Raw genomic sequence first — 21,103 nt, 5'->3', positions numbered from 1 at the left:
TACGCCGCATTTCCGTTGAGGAGTGGGACAATCTGGACCAACAGTGCCTTGATGAAATTGTGGATAGTATGTACGATGAACACAGGCGTGCATCAGTGCAAGAGGACGTGCTACTGGGTATTAGAGGTACCGGTGTGTACGTCAATCTGGACCACCACCTCTGAAGGTCTCGCTGTATGGTGGTACAACATGCAATGTGTGGTTTTCGTGAGCAATAAAAAGGGTGGAAACGATGTTCATGTTGACCTCTATTCCAATTTTCTGTACAGGTTCCGGAATTCTCGGAACAGTGGTGATGCAAAACTTTTTTTGATGTGTGTACATCTCTGTTTCTATCTGTTCCCTCTATGCAGGACGGACATTAATAAAACTGACAAACTGCAGGGACGGATTTCTGACTGGAAATGGAGGAAAAAAGTTCCTGTGAATATGTGTCCGGAAACACATCGTTGCCACCGTAGATGGCGCTGACGAATGACAGTTCCTGTGACCACGTGCCATGTGTTTCTTGTGTGTTGAAGACTGTGTGATTGACGTAGCGTACTGTAAGCAACAGAAGGTCTGCTATTCATCTCGGGGACAAGCCGAGATGGTGTTTGTATACGGCCAAGCAGATGGAAACGGTCGAGAGGCAGCAATGCTATACCAAACCGAGTACCCACACAGGCACCAACCACAACACACAATATTTCAAGCCCTTTTAGGGCGTTTGTGTGACCATGAGTCCTTTCAGACAGACAAACGTGCAGGAAGGCAGCGGCCTGTGCGTGCATCAGATTTGGAGGACTGCGGACTGCCTCTGGTGCTTTGGCCTAGCAATAGAGCATGTGGCTGGAGACCGATAGGTTTGGGTGTCAAATCCTGGCAGTCAATTTGTTTCACTCTGCCTTTTTACCTAACATTCACCTCTCAATGATGTGGAGATTGGAATTTCGAAATAAGACGACAATTTCAGACTGTCAGTTTCTGCTTCCCTCAGATTAGCAATCGCAATTGACACTCTTTACTTCACGCAAATTCCTCAATTAACGGGCAGTGAGTTACTCAATTTCAAATTATTGTAATGAGTATGACCAATGGCGACAAGAAAACAGCTTCATCATTAGGCTGTGATGTGTGACCTACAATTTTAAATAATCAAATATTTTAACCACTTACTTCCCTGCATCGTTTTGTAACACCGAAAATGCAGGATGCATGGCACCTGCTACCGATGTATAATTTTTTTTAATTGTATGTAAATATTTGTAATTTAAATGCTTTCTTTTAATAAGTAAGGACATTGCTTCACTGTATGTGTATATTTAGGTAGAAGTCTGTTAACGTTTCATTGTGTTTATCTGTGTTTTACTGTGAAGCTTATAAGTTGTGGGAAAAAGCCAAAGGAATTGTTATTTGCATCGACTAGCAACGATAATAGCAGTGCTTGTGCGGTGTAAAGTCTTTGGGTAGGGGGTTGCTGCGCAGAGCGCGCGGAGAGAGCGGGAGACGGGTTCCAGCGCTTGTAGTGTGCGGAAGTGTGGTGTTAACGCCCTCGCAGTAGAGAGTACCATTTCGGCGGCATCATGTACGCACCCCGGCCAGATGACTAGTAGCAGGAGGAAGGGCAGTGGACGGGTAGAAGAGGCTGTATTATTTACGATTGCCCGTTCTTGTAACTATCCGTGACCCCACAATATGCTACTGTCTTCAACAACAGCAGCAGTTCCAGCAACACAGATTCGTCGTCGGCTCCGAGTTCCGTCGTATGCACAGCACTGAAGTAAGACGGTTCATTGGTAGAAAGTATTAACGGCTAACCCAGCAGCACAATTGAATGTGATTTGATTAATGAAGTTTATTTAAATAATAATCAGTTAAATTCGGGGCGATTGTGTCATCATTGCACCCAGACACTGTTACCAAGCAGGGTCTTTGTTCCCTTTTTTCGTTATATGCTAACTGAAGTCTGAGAATCTATCACTGAAAAAAATCCAAATCTAAATAAAATGCACAAATTAAGAGTGCGGAAGTTTTATTTATTTTACATACAGCTTGGAGCACATGGCTGTTTGGGTTGGTACGTATTCTAGTATTTAATTATTTCTTTTTATTTTTAGTAGACTTTTCTTTCAGAAAGATCGGTTGTACCCCTTTCCTCTGCTTATCGGTATTACTTCTTCAGGAAAGATAGCCTTATCCAATTAGAAAAATTCCATTAGGTATACACGCGATCCACGGTCATATTTCGTATCGCAAGCAGGATAGGTCGATTAGTAAGGGGGAGGTTACAGTTTCACAACTGCGCAGCAAAAAAACATCTGAGTACAAAAATGTGGTGTTTTATTTTTTATGTTACAAGTGAAACGTTTTCCGAAAAACTAGTTCAGAAACTGTGATTATTTACAGACAGTACATTCTTTCAGCAGCGCTGGAGATGACACAACTTTCAGCTTTTTGCCTATGTTGAATCAAACCTACATATTGGTCAGCCAGAATATTATGACAACATACCAAATAGCCGGTGTGTCCGCCTTTGGGACGGATAACAGCGGCGACGCATTATGGCATGGAAGCAGTGAGGCCTTAGTTGGTCGCTGGAGGGAGTTGGTACCACCTCTACACATACAAGTCACCTAAGTCCCGTAAATTCCGGGGAGGGGGCGATGAGCTCCTACGTTATGTTCTATCACTTCCCAGATGTGTTCAATCAGGATCAGATGTGGCGAGCTGGAGGGGCCAGCACATCAGTCAGAATCGCCACTGTGCTCCTCGAACCACTCTGTCACACTCCTGGTCTTGTGACATGGCGAATTGTTTCTGAAAAATGGCACCACCATCGGGAAACATGATCGTCATGAAGGGGTGTACGTGGTCTGCAACCAGTGTACGATACACCTTGGCTGTCACGATGCCTTGCATGAGCTCAACTGGACCCAATGTTCCCCAGAGCTTAATGAAGCCGCCGCCAGCTTGTCTCCGTCCCGCAGTACAGGTATCAAGGAGCTGTTCTCCTGGAAGAGGACGGATTTGCGCTCTTCCATCGCCTTGATGGAGAAGATATCGGTATTCATCAGACCATGCAAGGCTCTGCTCCTGCGCCAACATCCAGTGCCAGTGGTCACTTGTCAGTTTCAGTTGTAGTTACCGATGTCGTGGCGTTAACGTTGGCACATGCATCGGTCGTCGGCTGCAAAGGCCTATCGTTAGGAGTGTTCTACATCTACATATATACTCCGCTAGCCACCAAGCGGTGTGTGGCGGATGGCACAATTCGCGCCAAAGTCATATTCCCCCCCCACTGTTCCACTCGCAGATTGTGCGAGGGAAAAACGACTGTCTGAACGCCTCAGTACGAGCTCTTATTTCCCTTATCTTTGAATGGTGATCATTTCGCGATTTGAAACTTGGTGGTAATAATATACGCTCTACATCCTCGGTAAAGACCGGATTTCGAAATTTAGTGAGCAGCCCCTTCTGTTTAGCGCGCCATCTATCTGCAAGTGTGTCCCATTTCAAACTTTCTATGAGATTTGTAACACTCTCGCAATGGCTAAATGTACCAGTCACGAATCTTGCCGCTCTTCTTTGGACCTTCTCAATCTCTTGAATCAGACCTAACTGGTAAAGGTCCCATACAGGCGAACCATATTCCAAGACTGGAAGAACTAACGTATTGTAAGCTATTTCCTCAGTCCGAGGCCGCTGTTTACCGATGATGCTGTACTCTAAAGGAAAGTAGTATCACACGAAAGTTGTGAACAAATCAAAGAGGATTTGCAGAAAATAAATGCGTTGTGTAATGACTGGCAGTTATCTCTCAATATTAGTAAGTGTAACCTACTGGGCATAACAAGGCGAAAATCCCCATTAATGTGCGAGTACACAATAAATGCCTAGTCTTTGGAAGCGGTAACGTCCGTCAAGTATCTGGGTGTGACTACTCGAAATGATCTCAAATGGAATGATCAGATTGCACAGTGTTCGATGCACTCGGTGTTCAGACACACCTGTACTCTGTCCAGCATTAAGTCCGATGTTAGTTCCGCCACAGTTCGCCGCCTGTCCTGTTTTACCAGTCTGCCCAGCCTATGACGTCTGACATCTGTAATGAGGGGTGGCCGCCAACCCCACGACGTCTGGACATGGTTATTACCTTTGTTTCGCCATATGTTGAAGACACTCCTCGAACACCTGACAAGTCGTGCTGTTTCCGAAATGCTCGTGCCAAACCTTCGGGTCGTCACAATCTGCGCTCGGTCAAACTGAGATAGATCGTGCGCCTTTCGCATCCTACACACGACAGTACACTCTCCGACACATACACCGTGGGTGCGTCTGGCTAGCAGTCATTCCTTGCCAGGTGACTCTGCTCATCACCCGGACAGGTTTATTTCGACCGTACATCGGTGGTCATAATGTTCTCGCTGCTCAGTGGCACGGTCTAGAAGTCTTCCATAAGAACGATATTGCAGTGCCTGTGTTTTTCCGAATTACGATGCAGTATTTCTTGGGACATATATATACATGGTGGCAATAAGCGGAAAATCTGGGTTCGAGTCCTGGTCCGGCTCAAATTTTCATTGTTTTCATTCCATTATAAAATTGATAGTTGTCCATATTCGCAACTTCGAATACATTTCCTATCTACCATAAAGAGTCCACGATAAAGAATTGCGTCAATGAGTCTCAACAATGCGTCACAGTGCGTACTAAGCTTCACAAGAGCAGTACTATAAAAAGAGCTAAACTTCGAGAGAATGCGTATTTTTTCCAATTATTTTCTTTATTGGTTCCACCTCAGCGAGCCTCCGAAATGCACTGAATCACTCATACACACACACATATAAAACCATGATTCTCATATAGTATTCATGTTGGTTGTAAACATATTACATACATCACGATGTGCTCCCATCATTGCCATGAGATGCCACTCCAAACGCCAATATGAAACATACAACATTCATGCATCCAGATTTCCCACAAAGCGCTGCTTACATCGCATAAGTCATTTGAAAGTGATGATGTTCAATTACGAGAGTCACTCCAAAAGAAATGCACACTATTTTTTTTAAATCCATCTTTTATTCTACATGTTTGAAAGTTTTACAGTGTGTAGATACATCCTTTAGGAACAATATTTTCATTTCTCCACATAATTTCCATCCCTCTCAACTGCCTTACGCTCTCTTAGAACCAACGCCTGCATACCCGCACAGCAAAATTCTGGACCAACCTGTTGGAGCCACTGTTTGGCAGCGTGCACAAGGGAGTCATCATCTTCAAACCTACCTAGTCACATGGAGCCATGTCAGGACTGTGAGGCGAGTGTTTCAGTGTTGTTCATCCGAGTTTTGTGATCGCTTCCATGGTTTTCTGACTGACTTGTAGCTGTGCATTGTCGTGCAACAGCAAAACATCTTGCTTTTGCCGATGTGGTCGAACACGACTCAGTCTATCTTGAAATTTCTTCATTGTCGTCACATATGCATCATAATTTATGTTGGTTCCACTTGGCATGAAGTCCACAAGCAAGAGTCCTTCGGAATGGAAAAACACCGTAGCCATAACTTTTCCAGCAGAAGGTGTGGTTTTGAATTTTTTTTCTTGGGTGAATTTGCATGATGCCACCCCATTGATTGCCTCTTCGTCTCTGGTGAAAAATGATGGAGCCATGTTTCATCACCTGTCACAATTCTTCCAAAAAATTCATCTCCACCATTCTCGCACTATTCCAAAAGTTCGCTGCATACCGTTTTTCTTGTTTCTTTGTGAGCCACTGTCAACATCCTGGGAACCCACCTGGCACCAACCTTTTTTAACGCCAACACTTTCAGTATTCTGCAAACACTTCCTTCCCGTATCCCAAAGTAGCGTAACAATTCGCTCATTGTGATGCGTCTGTCAGCAGTCACCAATTCGTTAACTCTCTGCACATTGTCTGTAGTGTGTGCAGTACGAGGCCTGCCGCGGCGAGGACAATCCTCAATATTACCGTGCCCGCTTTCATCACGTAACCTGCTTGCCCACCGACTAACTGTACTGCGATCGACACCTTTTTCAACCTCCTGTGGATGTTTCCCACTGTCTCGTTTTCACAGCACAGGAACTCTATGACAGCACGTTGCTTCTGACGAACGTCAAGTGTAGCAGTCATCTTGAAGACATGCTGTGACGGCGCCACTCACGGGAACAGGTTGAATTAAGTTTGAAAACAAGCGGTAAGGATGTATCTACACACTGTAAAACTTTCACACATGCAGAATGAAAACTGCATTTTTCCAAAAATACTGTGCATTTCTTTTGGAGTGACCCTCGTACTTCATGTTGTTAACTGAAATTTGTTCATAACTGTACGCAGTGGTCCGTAAACAAACTACGCTGCGATATGTAAGTCGTCTAGCCATAGATACTTAACGCTGCCCGTGCGTAGCATGTTCAGGTCGCTAGTATGTATTAATTAGGACAACACTTCATACTGAAGTCACCAATAGCCCGTAATCGACTCAAGCAGGCGTGCGTAATCCACCACCGTAGAATTTGTGCAAGGCGTGTGTGCGAGGGATAGGGTGATTCGGCCCCACCCTGGCAAGGAAAGCGCGCTATCTTCCCGTCCTACCAGACACAAACAGTCTAATGGCCTCTGTGGGCAGCGACCTTCGCTACGCCGCACAGTGGTCCCTAGAACAAACTGATACTCAAATCCATCAGACTCTACACATCCCTGCGCTTAATTACGTAAGATATCTCACAGTGCTGACATAGGGTACTTGAAAGTATCAAAAATTTTGCGAAAACCGCATCTCATTTAATCTGGTTCGTATCCTCACCATACTTCTTTCTTTCTCTCTATTTCTGAGGCTGATTTTTATATGAGGACTAAGCTGGGATGGCGCGCGCTCTCTGAACAAGAACGTCAAAAAGAGCCAGCCCTGAATAACGTCCAACCTCTCCGTGCTGCAGGATCTGATTTACGGACACTTGAATGGGTTCTACAGAAAGACGACATCGCCAACCCGACAGACAGCAAGTCTTGTCTATGTCTCTCTGCAAATTTCATCAAGGGCAAAATAAGTACGTCATTTGTCGATAGTTCTTTTTTCATGATCCAACAGGCCTCGCTTTCCCTGTTAGGTGCTACTTGTTTACTTCCACATTCACGATAAAACGACAGTGATGTGGCGTGGCCTTTAGTATTCTCGAGTCGTATCAGCGAAACGACTCGCGTCTCGCTAGAACGAATTAAATTTTCTATGTTCTCCTTCAGTTTCTTAGTGAAATTGAGATGAATGCCATGGCTATTCAGATCCACGTCACTGTCCTTGCGGCTCTCCCCGTCGGAGGTTCGAGTCCTCCCTCGAGCATGGGTGCGTGTGTGTTGTCCATAGCATAAGATAGTTTAAGTAGTGTGTAGACTTAGGGACCGATGACCTCAGCAGTTTGGTCCCATAAGACCTTACCACAATTTTCCAATTTAAGATCCACGGCAGCAGGATGTTAAACTGTGCTTTTCCATGATGAAACTTTCACTCTGTAGCGAGTGTTTGCTGTTTTGGAACTTGAAAAAAAAATGAAGTCCCATGCTTCTTTACAGAGCGTAGGGGAACGGTGCGGGAGACCCGCTCCGCTTTACTAGGCAAGGTCCTAGTGGAGGTGGTTTGCCATTGCCTTCCTCCGACCGTGATGGGGATGAATGATGATGATGAAGACGACACAACAACACCCAGTCATCTCGAGGCAGTAAAAATTCCTGATCCCGCCGGGAATAGAACCCGGGACCCCGTGCTCGGGAAGCGAGAACGCTACCGGGAGACCACGAGCAGCGGACGTTTTGGAGCTTACTAGTAGATTAAAACTGAGCACAGGACCGGGCCTCGAACCCGGGACCTCGGCTTTAGATGATAATACGAGGACTATTCGAAAAGTAAGGAACAATCGGTCGCAAAATGGAAACCACAACGCAAATCAAAACTGTTCTACTTACAACATTAGCTACACTTTCTCGCCAATTCTCTATATAGTTGTCGCTCCGACTGAGACATCTGTCGCAGCCTTTATAACATATATATATATATATATATATATATATATATATATATATATATATATAACGCTTTTTAACCATTAGCTGTTCGTTTATCCCATTAATCATCTGCCGGTTACGATTATTAACCATCATCCAGGATGTAGGGTACCCTGCAGCCTGGATGATAATTAATAAACGAAACCGGTAGATGGTTACTGCGACAAATAAACAGCTGATGGTCAAAGTGCATTTCTTGAAATACTTTACGTCTGTTGAGCTCACCTTAAGGAAACATTACATCTGTCGTAGCTTTGTATCATCTTTCTATTACTCTCGTCATAGAAGGCAGCATCCTGTGCTTTCCGGAAATTTTTTCGCTGCACTGCAGCTCGTTGCCTGTGCCAAAATGTTGTCTTCATAGCCAGCGGTTCATTTGAGCAGATATGAAAATCAGTGGGAACCAAGTCTGGGCTGTACGTGGGCAATCAAACACTTCCCATCGAAAACTCTGCAGGGGAGTCCTCAGGACCCCTACAGTTTGCGGCCGAGAACTGTCATGAAGAAGGAAATGCATGGCAGTTACGTTATGTGGGGTTACATGAAAACAGCCGAAATCTCTCGGCAGGCACCCGTACTTGGCGGGAGACATTATTTTCTAGGCATCATTTAAGTGCTCACTGTGCTCTGATGACTAAGAAGAGTCACGTGACATTATTTACGGGCGTACTAGACACACTGCCCACCACATCTGTACAAAGCTTTATCGACCGCGCGGAGTGGCCTCACGGTTTGAAGCGTCATGTCACGGACTGCGCGGTCCCTCCCGCCGGAGGTTCGAGTCCTCCCTCGGGCATGGGTGTGTGTTGTTCTTAGCATAAGTTAGTTTAAGTAGTGTGTAAGTCTAGGAATTGACACGTGGGCAGTTTGGTCCCATAGGAATTCACACACATTTGGACATTTGAACAAAGCTTCATCGGATTCTCACTGTGGTTCCCATTTCGCGCCAATCGTTCCTTACTTTCCGAGTAGCCCTTTTACCGCATGAGTTGTTCAGCCTTGGCTTTAATCCTGTCCTCACAGCCTTAAACCTGTCAGTCTCTCTCTAAGCCACCGCCTGCACGGGTAACTAGGTTCGTAACAGTATTATCCATAAAAGGAAGGGTTCCCGGTTTACGTCCACACACAACGAGAAAGAAGCAGCTCAGTTGGAATTACGTCTTCTTCTTCATCTTCCTGGTATTGTCCCGTCTCTCCTCGTGGTCGGCATCTTACTCTGGGATTTGGCAGTGTTGATGAATGGAAGAGAATGTAGATTAAGATGAAATAGGAGATATGACACTGCGTGAAGAGTTTGACAGAGCACTGAAAGACCTAAGTCGAAACAAGGCCCCTGGAGTAGACAACATTCCATTAGAACTACTGACAGCCTTGGGAGAGCCAGGCTCAACAAAACTCTACCATCTGGTGAGCAAGATATATGAGACAGGCGAAATACCCTCAGACCTCAAGAAGAATATAATAATTCCAATCCCAAAGAAAGCAGGTGTTGACAGATCTGAAAATTACCGAACTATCAGTTTAATAAGCCATGGCTGCAAAACACTAACACGAATTATTTACAGACGAGTGGAAAAACTGGTAGAAGCCGACCTCGGGGAAGATCAGTTTGGATTCCGTAGAAATGTTGGAACACGTGAGGCAATACTGACCCAACGACTTTTCTTAGAAAATAGATAAAGCAAAGGCAAACCTACGTTTCTAGCATTTGTAGACTTAGAGAAAATTTTTGATAATGTTGACTTCGGAAGGTGGCAGTGGTAAATAAAAAAAGCGAAAGGCTATTTACAATTTGTACAGAAACCAAATGGCAGATATAAGAGTCTAGGGGCACGAAAGGGAAGCAGTGGTTGGGAAGGGAGTGAGACAGGGTTGTAGCCTATCCCCGATGTTATTCAATCTGTATATTGAGCAAGCATTAAAGGAAACAAAAGAAAAATTCGAAGTTGGAATTAAAATCCATGGAGAAGAAATAAAAATTTTGAGTTCGCCGATGCCATTGTAATTCTGTCAGAGACAGCAAAGGACTTGCAAGAGCAGTTGAACGGAATGGACAGTGTCTTGAAAGGAGGATGTAAGATGAACATCAACAAAAGCAAAACTAGGATAATGGAATGTAGTCGAATTAAGTCGAGTGATGCTGAGGGAATTAGATTAGGAAATGGGACACTTAAAGTAGTAAAGGAGTTTTGCTATTTGGGGAGCAAAATAACTGATGATGGTTGAAGTAGAGAGGATATAAAATGTAGTCTGGCAATGGGAAGGAAAGCGTTTCTGAAGAAGAGAAATTTGTCAACATCGAGTATAGATTTAAGTGTCAGGAAGTCGTTTCTGAAAGTATTTGTATGGAGTGTAGCCTTTCATGGAAGTGAAACATGCACGATAAATAGTTTGGACAAGAAGAGAATAGAAGCTTTCGAAATGTGGTGCTACAGAAGAATGCTGAAGATTAGATGGGTAGATCACATAACTAATGAGGAGGTATTGAATAGAATTGGGGAGTAGAGGAGTTTGTGGCACAGCTTGACCAGAAGAAGGGATCGGTTGGTAGGACATATTCTGAGGCATCAAGGGATGACCAATTTAGTATTGGAGGGCAGTGTGGAGGGTAAACATCGTAGAGGGAGACCAAGAGATGAATACACCAAGCAGATTCAGAAGGATGTAGGCTGCAGTAGGTACTGGGAGATGAAGAAGCTTGCACAGGATAGAGTAGCATGGAGAGCTGCATCAAACCAGTCTCAGGACTGAAGACCACAACAACAACAATGATGGACTGATGCCATTCTCCCCTTCCCGGCTACACAACTTCTTCCCCCCTCCCCCCCCCTCCAGCCCCCCAATTTCCGTACATCTGTTCGTATCTAGTGTTATCTCATATGCAAGTGTGAAAACATTTTCCAAATGTTCCACAAAATGTCGGTAGAACTGCCACAATATTTCGGCACGGAGTCTTCCTGTCATCTTCAGGTGATACCGGTGAAAATGCACTGAGCTCTGGTATTTAAGGCCCTACCGGCACATGCGTTGTGGATTCACTTGGCGTTTCGCGTGCACTACTTGAACGCGTTCGATTCTGTTGCGCCGTGCGCCCTCCGTGGTGAAAACTCGCCGCATCCATGTCAATTCGATTGCCTTCCCGCGGTTCCATCACAGAACTATGCCGGCTACGGAGGGCACGAAGTGTTTCAAAGACTGGATTCCATGCCGAATTCAATTGAAAACCGCCGTCTCGATTAATAAGAGACTCATTGTCAGACAGTCGGATTCATTAATAATAGAACTCCAAAAGTTAGACGTATGGGCCACAATTTTTGTCTCACTGTAATGCACTACATGGTTAGTGGAAATAAAGTGTTCGGCTATGGCAGACTTACAAGGCTGAAGGAGGCGAGTATGCCGCTGATGTTCTACAACGCGATCCTGCACAGTACGCAGGAAGTTACAAACATCCGGCAGTTCTCCCGAAATTTTGTGGAACGATATGTACGCCGGGAAAGTATTAAGTCTCACATCAAGCACCTCCACGGGGAGGAAGTGATGCAGTGTACTCGAAAATTCGACAAGTTACGTTACAAAAAATAGCGAGGCTACTGAGATCTCTGAGATTTTTATTAAGTTGCAGAGACAAGGGTATTATTCCGACGTTTCCAAAAATTGTGCATTTTATTAGTAGCTCCGCTGCAAATAACATCAAACGTAAAGCAAGTATGGCATTAGTGAGAGAAAGGCGTGAACTGGATTCCGTATCGAAGGACATGTATTATCTTCATTTAGAATTGGCAGTAAGACTGTCTACGTTGTCTTGGGGGTTGGGTGGATGGTATGACAAGGGTCAAAGCAAACTGGAGCCAAGACAAGGCTACGACGACGCGAATGACCAAGTTCGACCGACTTTCGACACAGATGCTGAAGGAAGTTCCTACTCGACGATCCGTTATTAACTTGACCTATAGATGACGCGACTACGTCTGTGTTAACAAGAGGTCTGAATTTTGCTCCTACACCTGTTTCACCGCCACTTCTGAACTTTCTCTGTTCTATCGAAGAAGCTGTGCGCCGTCTTGCTACAGATGAACCTGAGGAAGTGCGCCGGGTGTCTTGTCGTGCACTGACAGGAGCTAAGCTACTCTGCCGAAGAGCAACGTCTTGCCTATGGAGAGGGCAGCCCTCGGGAACTTGCGAGCAGACCCGGATATAGTGGTACTTAAATCGGACAAAGATAATAGTACTGTTTTAATGCTACGGGAGGACTATATTAATAAGATCAATATTTTGTTAAGCGACTCAACATATCGCCAAATCGATAAGGATCCTACTACCCGAGTAGTGCGGAAAACAGCAGAACTTCTAACAATTCCTTACCAAAGCAGGTAATTAAGAAACTGAAACCGAATATATCAGTTCCACCTAGGCTGTATGGACTGCGTAAGATCCACAAGGATGACGTGCCATTACGTCCAATTGTGAGTAATATTGGAGCAGCCACCTACGACTTAGCAAAGTACTTGGCGTCTTTACTCAAACCAATGGTAGGAAAATGGTCACATCACATAAAGAATTCTATGATTTCATCAGCAGATTTAAGTTATTGCAGCTGCAAAGTAATGACTTGTTGGTCAGTTTTGATGTGGATTCATGTTTCACAAATATTCCTCTTGTGCACTCACTACATCTCATTGGCAATAGGTTTCGAGCTGACATTACAGCGCTGTTTGAGCACACCCTCGCGTCTATATATTTTTTATTTAACAACGAGCTTTATGAGCAATCATACGGTGTCACCATGGGGAGTCCTTTGTCTCCCCTGGTGACCAATCTTTTTATGGAAGATTTCGAGCAGCGAGCAGTCGCCTCAGCCACTTTAAATCAACAGTATTTTGGCGATATGTTGACGATATATTGATGGTACTATTATAGTTTGGCCTCTTGGTTTGGATCGTCTGCGAGAGTTCCTACAACTTCTGAACTTCATATCCGAAAACATAAAATTTACTATGGAGTTGAGAAGGACGGTTGCCTACAATTTTTTGACCTCTTGGTGCGACGTAACAGCGATGGCACACTTGGTCGTTCAGTATATAGAAAGCTCACTCACACAGGGTGCTAGTTGCCACCACCCGGCACAAACGATGGGCGTTTTGAAGACCTTGATTCACCGAGCCCACATAATCTCTGACGCCGATAGTTCGCAAACGAAACTGGATTTGAGTTACGACTGTGTTGTAGTATGGTCTTTGGCTCAACAGATGTCAGTATTTTAATCTCGGTATTGAGAAAACAAGATGCCTAGAGCACCCTTGACATTCTAGCAACGAAAATGTATTAGGAAGTGGTTTTTTCAAGTTTTATGATGCCATTGAAGTGCAACGTCCGTGGAGGCGTGAGTTGGAAATAGAACCGCCAACCGGCCTAACAACTGAACGCATCATTGACAGGTTTGAATTGAATGGAACGATTTGTGATATTCACAAAGGAAGATCACGAAGACAGTGTACAGCTACAAGTCCTACTTCGTCGGCTTTCGTGTCGAAAACGTTTGTTAATTCTCCACAGAAGTCTGATACTCAATGTGCACGTGAAGGGGGGGTTAGCGGTACAAGTGTACGACGAATTCTGAAAGCTGCAAAGTAGGAAGTTTACATTTCACGATTACTGCACGCGATTAATTATGACGACCCTCATCGCCGAATGCAATTTTGCGAATGGTGCCAGCAAACGGTAACTGATGACGAACAACTTGTGAGGAAGGTAGCGTGGAGTGACGAGGCAAAATTTAAACTTAATGGAACCTTGAATCGACATAACAGTGTATTGGGCACCGGAAAATCCGCATTCTTATGTTGATGAAGCGGTCAATCTACCGGGGGTTCATGTGTGTTGTGGACTATCATCTAGGGGCTTAGTAAGACCCTTTTTCTTTGATACTACTGTCACTGGAGAAGTGTACCTGTAAATGTTACGCACGTCAGTTTTGTCAGGTATATGTGCGCTTTATGGAGGTAATGAAGAGGTCTTCTACCAACAGGACGGGGCCCCACCACACTACCACCAAGCCGTACGATTTTTCCTGGATGACAGTTTTCCGCGGCATTGCATTGGGCGAAGAGGTCCCATTGAGTTCCCTCCACGGTCGCCAGATGTAACACCTATGGATTTTTACTTGGGGGAACTATGAAAGAAAACGTGTAACAACGTAAGCCACGCACGCTGGAAGAACTTCGCCAGGAGATTACAGCGACATGCCCAGCGATCTCCACTGTAACATTGACTGACGTAGTTGTGGCGACCGCTCGTCGATCTGTTATGTGTATAGCCGCCAACGGTGAACATTTTGAACATTTAAAGTAACCATGTGCTAAACTGAAGGTTGTACAACATGTGTGATCACTTATTCAATGTAAAATAAACACATAAGTAATACTTTTTGATCCTTAAAGCGTGCCTACATTTTTCTGACGGACTCTCGTATAATCTTGAACTGGGGCAGGTAGGCAATAGACCGTGTGTGACAGACGGATCTTTTGTAGTAGGATCGGTATAGATACTAACGTTCGCCTTGAGTTAAAGCACTGTATTTAGACACAGAAAGTAGTGTAGAGCTTTTGTTTTATTCCCGTTGTGAAACAGGCCAGAAAGAAGAATAGTGCATTAAAAGACAGAGGTTTTACGGCATGTGATATATGCAGAAGTTATATATTCATGTTTGTAGCAAGATGACGGGTAGTGCCGCTAAAAGCAACTACTAATACCCAGCATAATCACAGTACTGAAATTTCCTGGCAGATTAAAACTGTGTGCCTGGCCGAGACTCGAACTCGGGACCTTTGCCTTTCGCGGGCAAGTGCTCTACCAACTGAGCTACCCAAGCACGACTCACGCCCCCTCCTCACAGCTTTGCTTCTGCCAGTACCTCGTCTCCTACCTTCCAAACTTTACAGAAGCTCTCCTGCAAAGTTCTGCAAGGTTCGCAGGAGAGCTTCTGTAAAGTTTGGAAGGTAGGAGACGAGGTACTGGCATAAGTAAAGCTGTGAGGACGGGGCGTGAGCAGTACTTGGGTAGCTCAGTTGGTAGAGCACTTGCTCGCGAAAGGCAAAGGTCCCGAGTTCGAGTCTCGGTCCGGGACACAGTTTCAATCTGCCAGGAAGTTTCATATCAGCACACACTCCGCTGCAGAGTGAAAATCTCATAATCATAGTACTGCTGTATCGAACTATAACTCTGCGTAAGGGAAAGATAAATCGCGGTCAATGGGCCGATCACTTAGGCACATAAACAAATAATTATCAACTGATTACGACATGTTTCGCATTGTGACCGATACGCCTCAGTTAAATACATTATTACGAATTATGTATGAAAAGGCGTATATTTGTGAACAATAAATGAATCTCTCTCTGTGATCCATAGTCATTCGAAATTTATTGCTGATTTCCTACAATAATACTTTATACAGGATGTCTGAGAAATGTTGCGACAAACTTCGAGGGGTTGAAGAGGGTGTGTTTTGGAACTAATTGTGGATAGCAATCCGTGTCCGGAAACCGCTACAGAGGTCGAAGTTACAAACGTCAGCGCCTGCCACTAATCCACCCCTTCTGCAGCAAAGGTGACTTCATACGCTGGCGCACAGTAGATGGAACGTCTCGGAGTGTTGTTTGTTATTCAATGATTGCGATTGATTGCCACGCTCTCCAGTTGATGAGACAGAGCTGGCTGCTGCATAGACAGGCCTTGTCTCCTAAGAAAACTATTTTCTGTTGCCTTGGAGGATGACGTTTTCGGACACGGGTTTCCAGCAACAGTTTACTTTCCTCCTGTACATCGAAAAACATAGGAGGTTTCAGAGAGTTCCAGGGGAAAATAAACTGCTGATGGAAATCCGTGTCCGAAACCGCCACAGAGCATCGCATTCATAGGAGACCTTTCTACGCAGCGGCTAGCCCAGTCTTCTCCACTGGCGATCGTAGCAATCAATTGGGGAAGTAAATGAGACTCATCAGTGGTTTTGTAAGATATGAAGTAGAGATAGGAAGACACTAGAACAGGAGGGGAAAACTGCCGCCCTTAAGGCTGAGTTAGACAAGGCCAGGGGAGATCTTGACAGGTTAAGGAGGGAGAAGAGTAAAGAAAGGTGGGAAGTGGCAACAGGCAACAGGAGGAACAGGCCTAGAACTTTGCCTGACAGCTTCGTGGTGAATGTGGAAAATAGATTTGACCTGTTGCTTCAGTTAAAAGCTGGTGAGCCTCAAGTTAAGCCACTGTTTAAGACGGGAGATAAAGAAATAGCATCAAATTTCCGTCCAATTTCACTTTTGCCAGCATTCTCAAAAATTTCGGAAAAAGTAATGTACAATCGGTTTTATAACCATCTCATCTCAAATAACATACTGTCAAAGTCGCAGTTAGGATTTCTAAGGGGTTCTGATACTGAGAAGGCTATCTACACATACAGTGAAAATGTGCTTAATTCATTAGACAAAAAATGCCAGGCAACTGGTATATATTGTGGTCTGTCAAAGGCATTTGACTGTATAAATCTCAATATCCTTTTAAGTAAATTAGAATATTATGATGTAACAGGAAATGCTGCAAAATGGTTCAAATCTTATATTTCTGCCAGGAAACAAAGGGTCTTATTAGGAAAGAGACATTTATTAAGCTATCAGGCATCATCCAGCTGGGAACTAATTACATGTGGGGTCCCACAAGGTTCCATTTCAGGGCCCTTACTTTTTCTTGTGTATATCAATAACCTTTCATCAGTAAAATTACCAGATGCCAAGTTCGTTCTATTTGCCTATGATACAAACATTGCAATAAATAGCAAATCAAGTGTGGTCTTAGAAAGATAGGTTGATAAAATATTTGTGGACATTAATCACTGGTTCCTAGCCAATTTTTTGTCACTAAACTTTGAAAAAACACACTACATGCAGTTCAGAACTTGTAAGGGGTGTCCCACGAGTATATACCTATGATGACTAGCAGATAGAAGAAGTGGACAGTGTGAAATTCTTGGGATTACAGCTTGATAATAAATTCAACTGGAAGGAGCACACCACAGAGCTGCTGAAGCGTCTTAACAAATCTCTATTTGCAATGTGAATTGTGTCAGACATAGGGGATATAAAAATGAAAAAGCTGGCATGCTACACTTACTTTCATTCCATAATATGGGATTATTTTTTGGGGTAATTCATCAAGCCAAGCTAAAGTTTTCTGGGCCCAAAAACGTGCAGTAAGCGTTATATGTGGTGTGAACTCAAGAACATCCTGCAGAAGCCTGTTTAGGGAACTAGGGATACTAACTACTGCTTCCCAATATATTTATTCCTTAATCAAATTTGTCATTAAAAATATATCACTTTTTCAAACCAACAGCTCAATTCATGGAATCAATACTAGAAATAAGAATAATCTTCACAAGAATTTACAGTCACTTACTCTTGTACAAAAAGGTGTGCATTATTCAGGAACACACATTTTCAATAACTTTCCAGCAGCCATAAAAAGCTTAACAACCAATGAAATTCAGTTTAAGAGAAGCCTAAAGGATTTATTGGTGGCCAACTCCTTCTACCCCATTGATGAATTTCTCTATAGAACCAACTGATTTGTGTGTGTGTGTGTGTGTGTGTGTGTGTGTGTAAGTACAATATAACTTCTGCACAATTTCAGTACAGTAATGTGTTCATTGTAAATAAGTATTATAGTAGTTCTATTACATGTTTATTACCTTATAAATTAGAAAAAACTTTTTTATTTTAAATTCAGTGCATCAGTGTTTGTAAAATGATTCTTTCATATGGTGTTCATTAAAAAAATGACGATCATTCCACTTGGAACCTGTGAAATGGTACATTAGCTTATTTCTTTGAGTTGTAAATATTTGTAATGTATTATTGTTTTTCTGAGATGTTCTACATCCCGGAGGACCTCCTCACTAAGTATCAATTTGAATGAAAGTAAATCTAATCTAATCTAAACTGAATAACAAACAACATTGCGACACGTTCCGCCTCCGATCCGTTAACGCACAAAACGACTTTTAGTGACGAAGAGGTAGCCTTGTGGCAGGTGTCGGCACCTGTAACTTTGACGATCTGTAGCGTTGTTGAATGACTATTCTGGACACAGGTTACCGTCCTCGATTTGTTTTGCAAGACACCCTCTACAACTCCTCTAAGTTTCTCGCAACATTTCCGGGACACCTCGGTTAAATATGATGCAGCCATATACAAACTGCCCAAGTAATGGCGTCTATGATAAGATGAAATAAGTAATTATTACAGATTTATAAATGATTCATTCTTCCTGTGCTTCAGGATCAAATGCGATAGTAGATAACGCTGGCATAGAGACTAATAAAACACGTCCTCCACCACACATTAGCCGGCCGGTGTGGCCGTGCGGTTTAGACGCTTCAGTCTGGAACCGCGTGACCGCTACGGTCGCAGGTTCGAATCCTGCCTCGGACATGGATGTGTGTGATGTCCTTAGGTTTAATTAGTTCTAAGATCTAGGCGACTGATGACCTCAGAAGTTAAGTCGCATAGTGCTCAGAACCATTTGAACCATACATTACTCAGTGTTAACAAAAAATTATCGTTTACTTACGTGTGGTAATGGGTTCGTCCAGATGTCTAATTCAAAAGGGTGGCCTTTTTAGAGCCCGTTGTAACCATTCCTTCGCGAAGACTGACTGCTGTGTCTAGAGTGAAACTAACAACAGTAGTGGACGAGTGGGAGTGTGTGGTATGTTCCGTCGTGTTAGCATCGTTGATGATGAAGAAAAGGGACAAAGGCGAGCCCCATTTGGCGGACGGATCACCAGAACATTGTCACATAACCCCGCTCCAAGTGAGATGTAGGAGAAGTTTGGGATTTCACACAGGACGTAACTAGAAAAATCAGTGATAAACTCTCACTTTCATTAAAATCCTCTGAGTGTACAACCTGTGTCATCATATACGAGGTTTACTTTTTTTCAAGGTTCGATCGAACGTTCCATTACATGTGATGAATCTGACGTGTTGCGCAGTGTCTCCAGTATGCCTGTCGATCGTGTCACGTCGTACTTGTCAGTTCTGAGTGCAAAGTGAGCACGTAAAGACACCTAGAACAATAGAGTCTTCCGCCAAGTTTGACATGCGTGCTGTCATTCGATTTCTTCATGCTGAGCGGTTTCGCCCGATTTCACGCAGCCCACATAACGTGACTGCCCTGCGTAGTAGCGAAGTTCTCTGTGTCAATGTTCGGACGCACACTGTAACTCAACAAAGACGTTCCTGTAGCGTTTTCGATGGGAAGTGTTTGATCATTCACTGTACTGCAGGAACTTGGCTTCCCCTGATTTTCATCTCTTTGTTCACAAGAACCGCTGGCTATGGGGACAGCAGTTTGGCACATACAAAGAGCCGCAGACCAGTGTAGGGAGTTGGCAGAAGGCGCAGGCAGCTGCCTCCTGTGACAAAGGGTGGCGGAAATTTGGTACAACGTTATGACAAATAACGTCAGAGCGCAACTATGTCGAGATGTAGCTTTTAGGTGTGGCTAAATGTTGCAAAAAAAACTTTTTTTTCACTGTGGTTTCCATTTCGCGACCAATCGGCAGCAATATCCACAATAATTTTGTCTAAACTGATGCCACTTGAAAATGCTCACTAATTAATACAATTATGGACAGATCTAATCACACCGAGACAGTTAGAAACTTTGAACTCGACGCCTGGGTATAGTGCACTTTTTAAATACGACAGGTAATCATAAATTTGTAATCATCACCACCAAAAAAATAAATTCACGCAACCAATGAACCAAAACAAAATTGCGCAGTCCATTAATAAAGTGTGTTACTTCGTTAGTTGCATTTGAAAAGGAACAATGCTGCAACAATACATGCTGAGTTTGTGAAAGTGTACCGCAACAAACATGACACATGATGTTCCAGTGTGGCCAAACGACACTGAGTCACAAAGGGCGAGGCAACACACGTTTCCTCTGTGAAGAGTCTGGAGTCACAACAGAAGCGGAGGCCCTAGTAATCGAAGATCCACGAATCACAATGAAGACGACTGTGGAAAAAGTGGGAATCAGTCACGGGTCGTACTGAACATGACGAAAAACGTCGCTTGCTGGGACTTGCGATTGCTTATATCATTTTCTACTATTAATCCTGTCACGGGAAAAGCCAAGCATAACACTATAGGTTATAAATGATAATTCATTGAAACCCTCAGCTGCAGACAGTTGTTATTGATATACCTTGATGGGGACAGCTGAAAAATGTGTGTCTCGACCGGGACTCGAACCCGGGATCTCGTGCTTAGATGGCGGACGGTCTATCCATCTGAGCCACCGAAGACACAGATGAACAGCGCGACTGCAGGGACTTATCCCTCGCTCGCTTCCCGTGAAACCCCCATTCTTAACTGTCCACAATCTACATACGTAATGTACCTAATAGATATTTGCCCATCCACTCCTTACTCGCCCACACTAAGGTGACGTTTTCCGTAAGAGTTCGAGCAACCTGTGCGCATACGCACAGACGAAGGTCAATAGCTGGGTAGCCTTTAACTATATATATGAAGATAGTAACTGTTCGAGGTACATCAACAACACCTGTCGGCAGCTGAGGGTTTCAATTAATTATCATTTATTCAAGAGAAGCTGCACGGTCATCAATGGTGTCTGATCTTTCGAGAAAATTTACTATCTTCATACACTCCTGGAAATTGAAATAAGAACACCGTGAATTCATTGTCCCAGGAAGGGGAAACTTTATTGACACATTCCTGGGGTCAGATACATCACATGATCACACTGACAGAACCACAGGCACATAGACACAGGCAACAGAGCATGCACAATGTCGGCACTAGTACAGTGTATATCCACCTTTCGCAGCAATGCAGGCTGCTATTCTCCCATGGAGACGATCGTAGAGATGCTGGATGTAGTCCTGTGGAACGGCTTGCCATGCCATTTCCACCTGGCGCCTCAGTTGGACCAGCGTTCGTGCTGGACGTGCAG

The 21,103-nt window shown here is 43.9% G+C and overlaps 1 protein-coding gene and 1 non-coding gene across 2 annotated transcripts in view; both read right to left on the bottom strand.

Moving 5' to 3' along the window:
* Positions 1 to 21,103, bottom strand: part of LOC126418926 (glucose dehydrogenase [FAD, quinone]-like) — a 669,636-nt gene that overhangs the window by 615,027 nt on the left and 33,506 nt on the right. The window lies entirely within an intron of this gene.
* Trnas-cga (transfer RNA serine (anticodon CGA)) lies at positions 14,863 to 14,937 on the bottom strand. Its single transcript has one exon. It is a non-coding gene; the product is annotated as a tRNA-Ser (tRNA).

Source organism: Schistocerca serialis, chromosome 9 (genome assembly GCF_023864345.2).
Source record: "Schistocerca serialis cubense isolate TAMUIC-IGC-003099 chromosome 9, iqSchSeri2.2, whole genome shotgun sequence".
Taxonomy (NCBI): domain Eukaryota; kingdom Metazoa; phylum Arthropoda; class Insecta; order Orthoptera; family Acrididae; genus Schistocerca; species Schistocerca serialis.
This window is presented reverse-complemented; position numbering and strand designations above follow the sequence as displayed.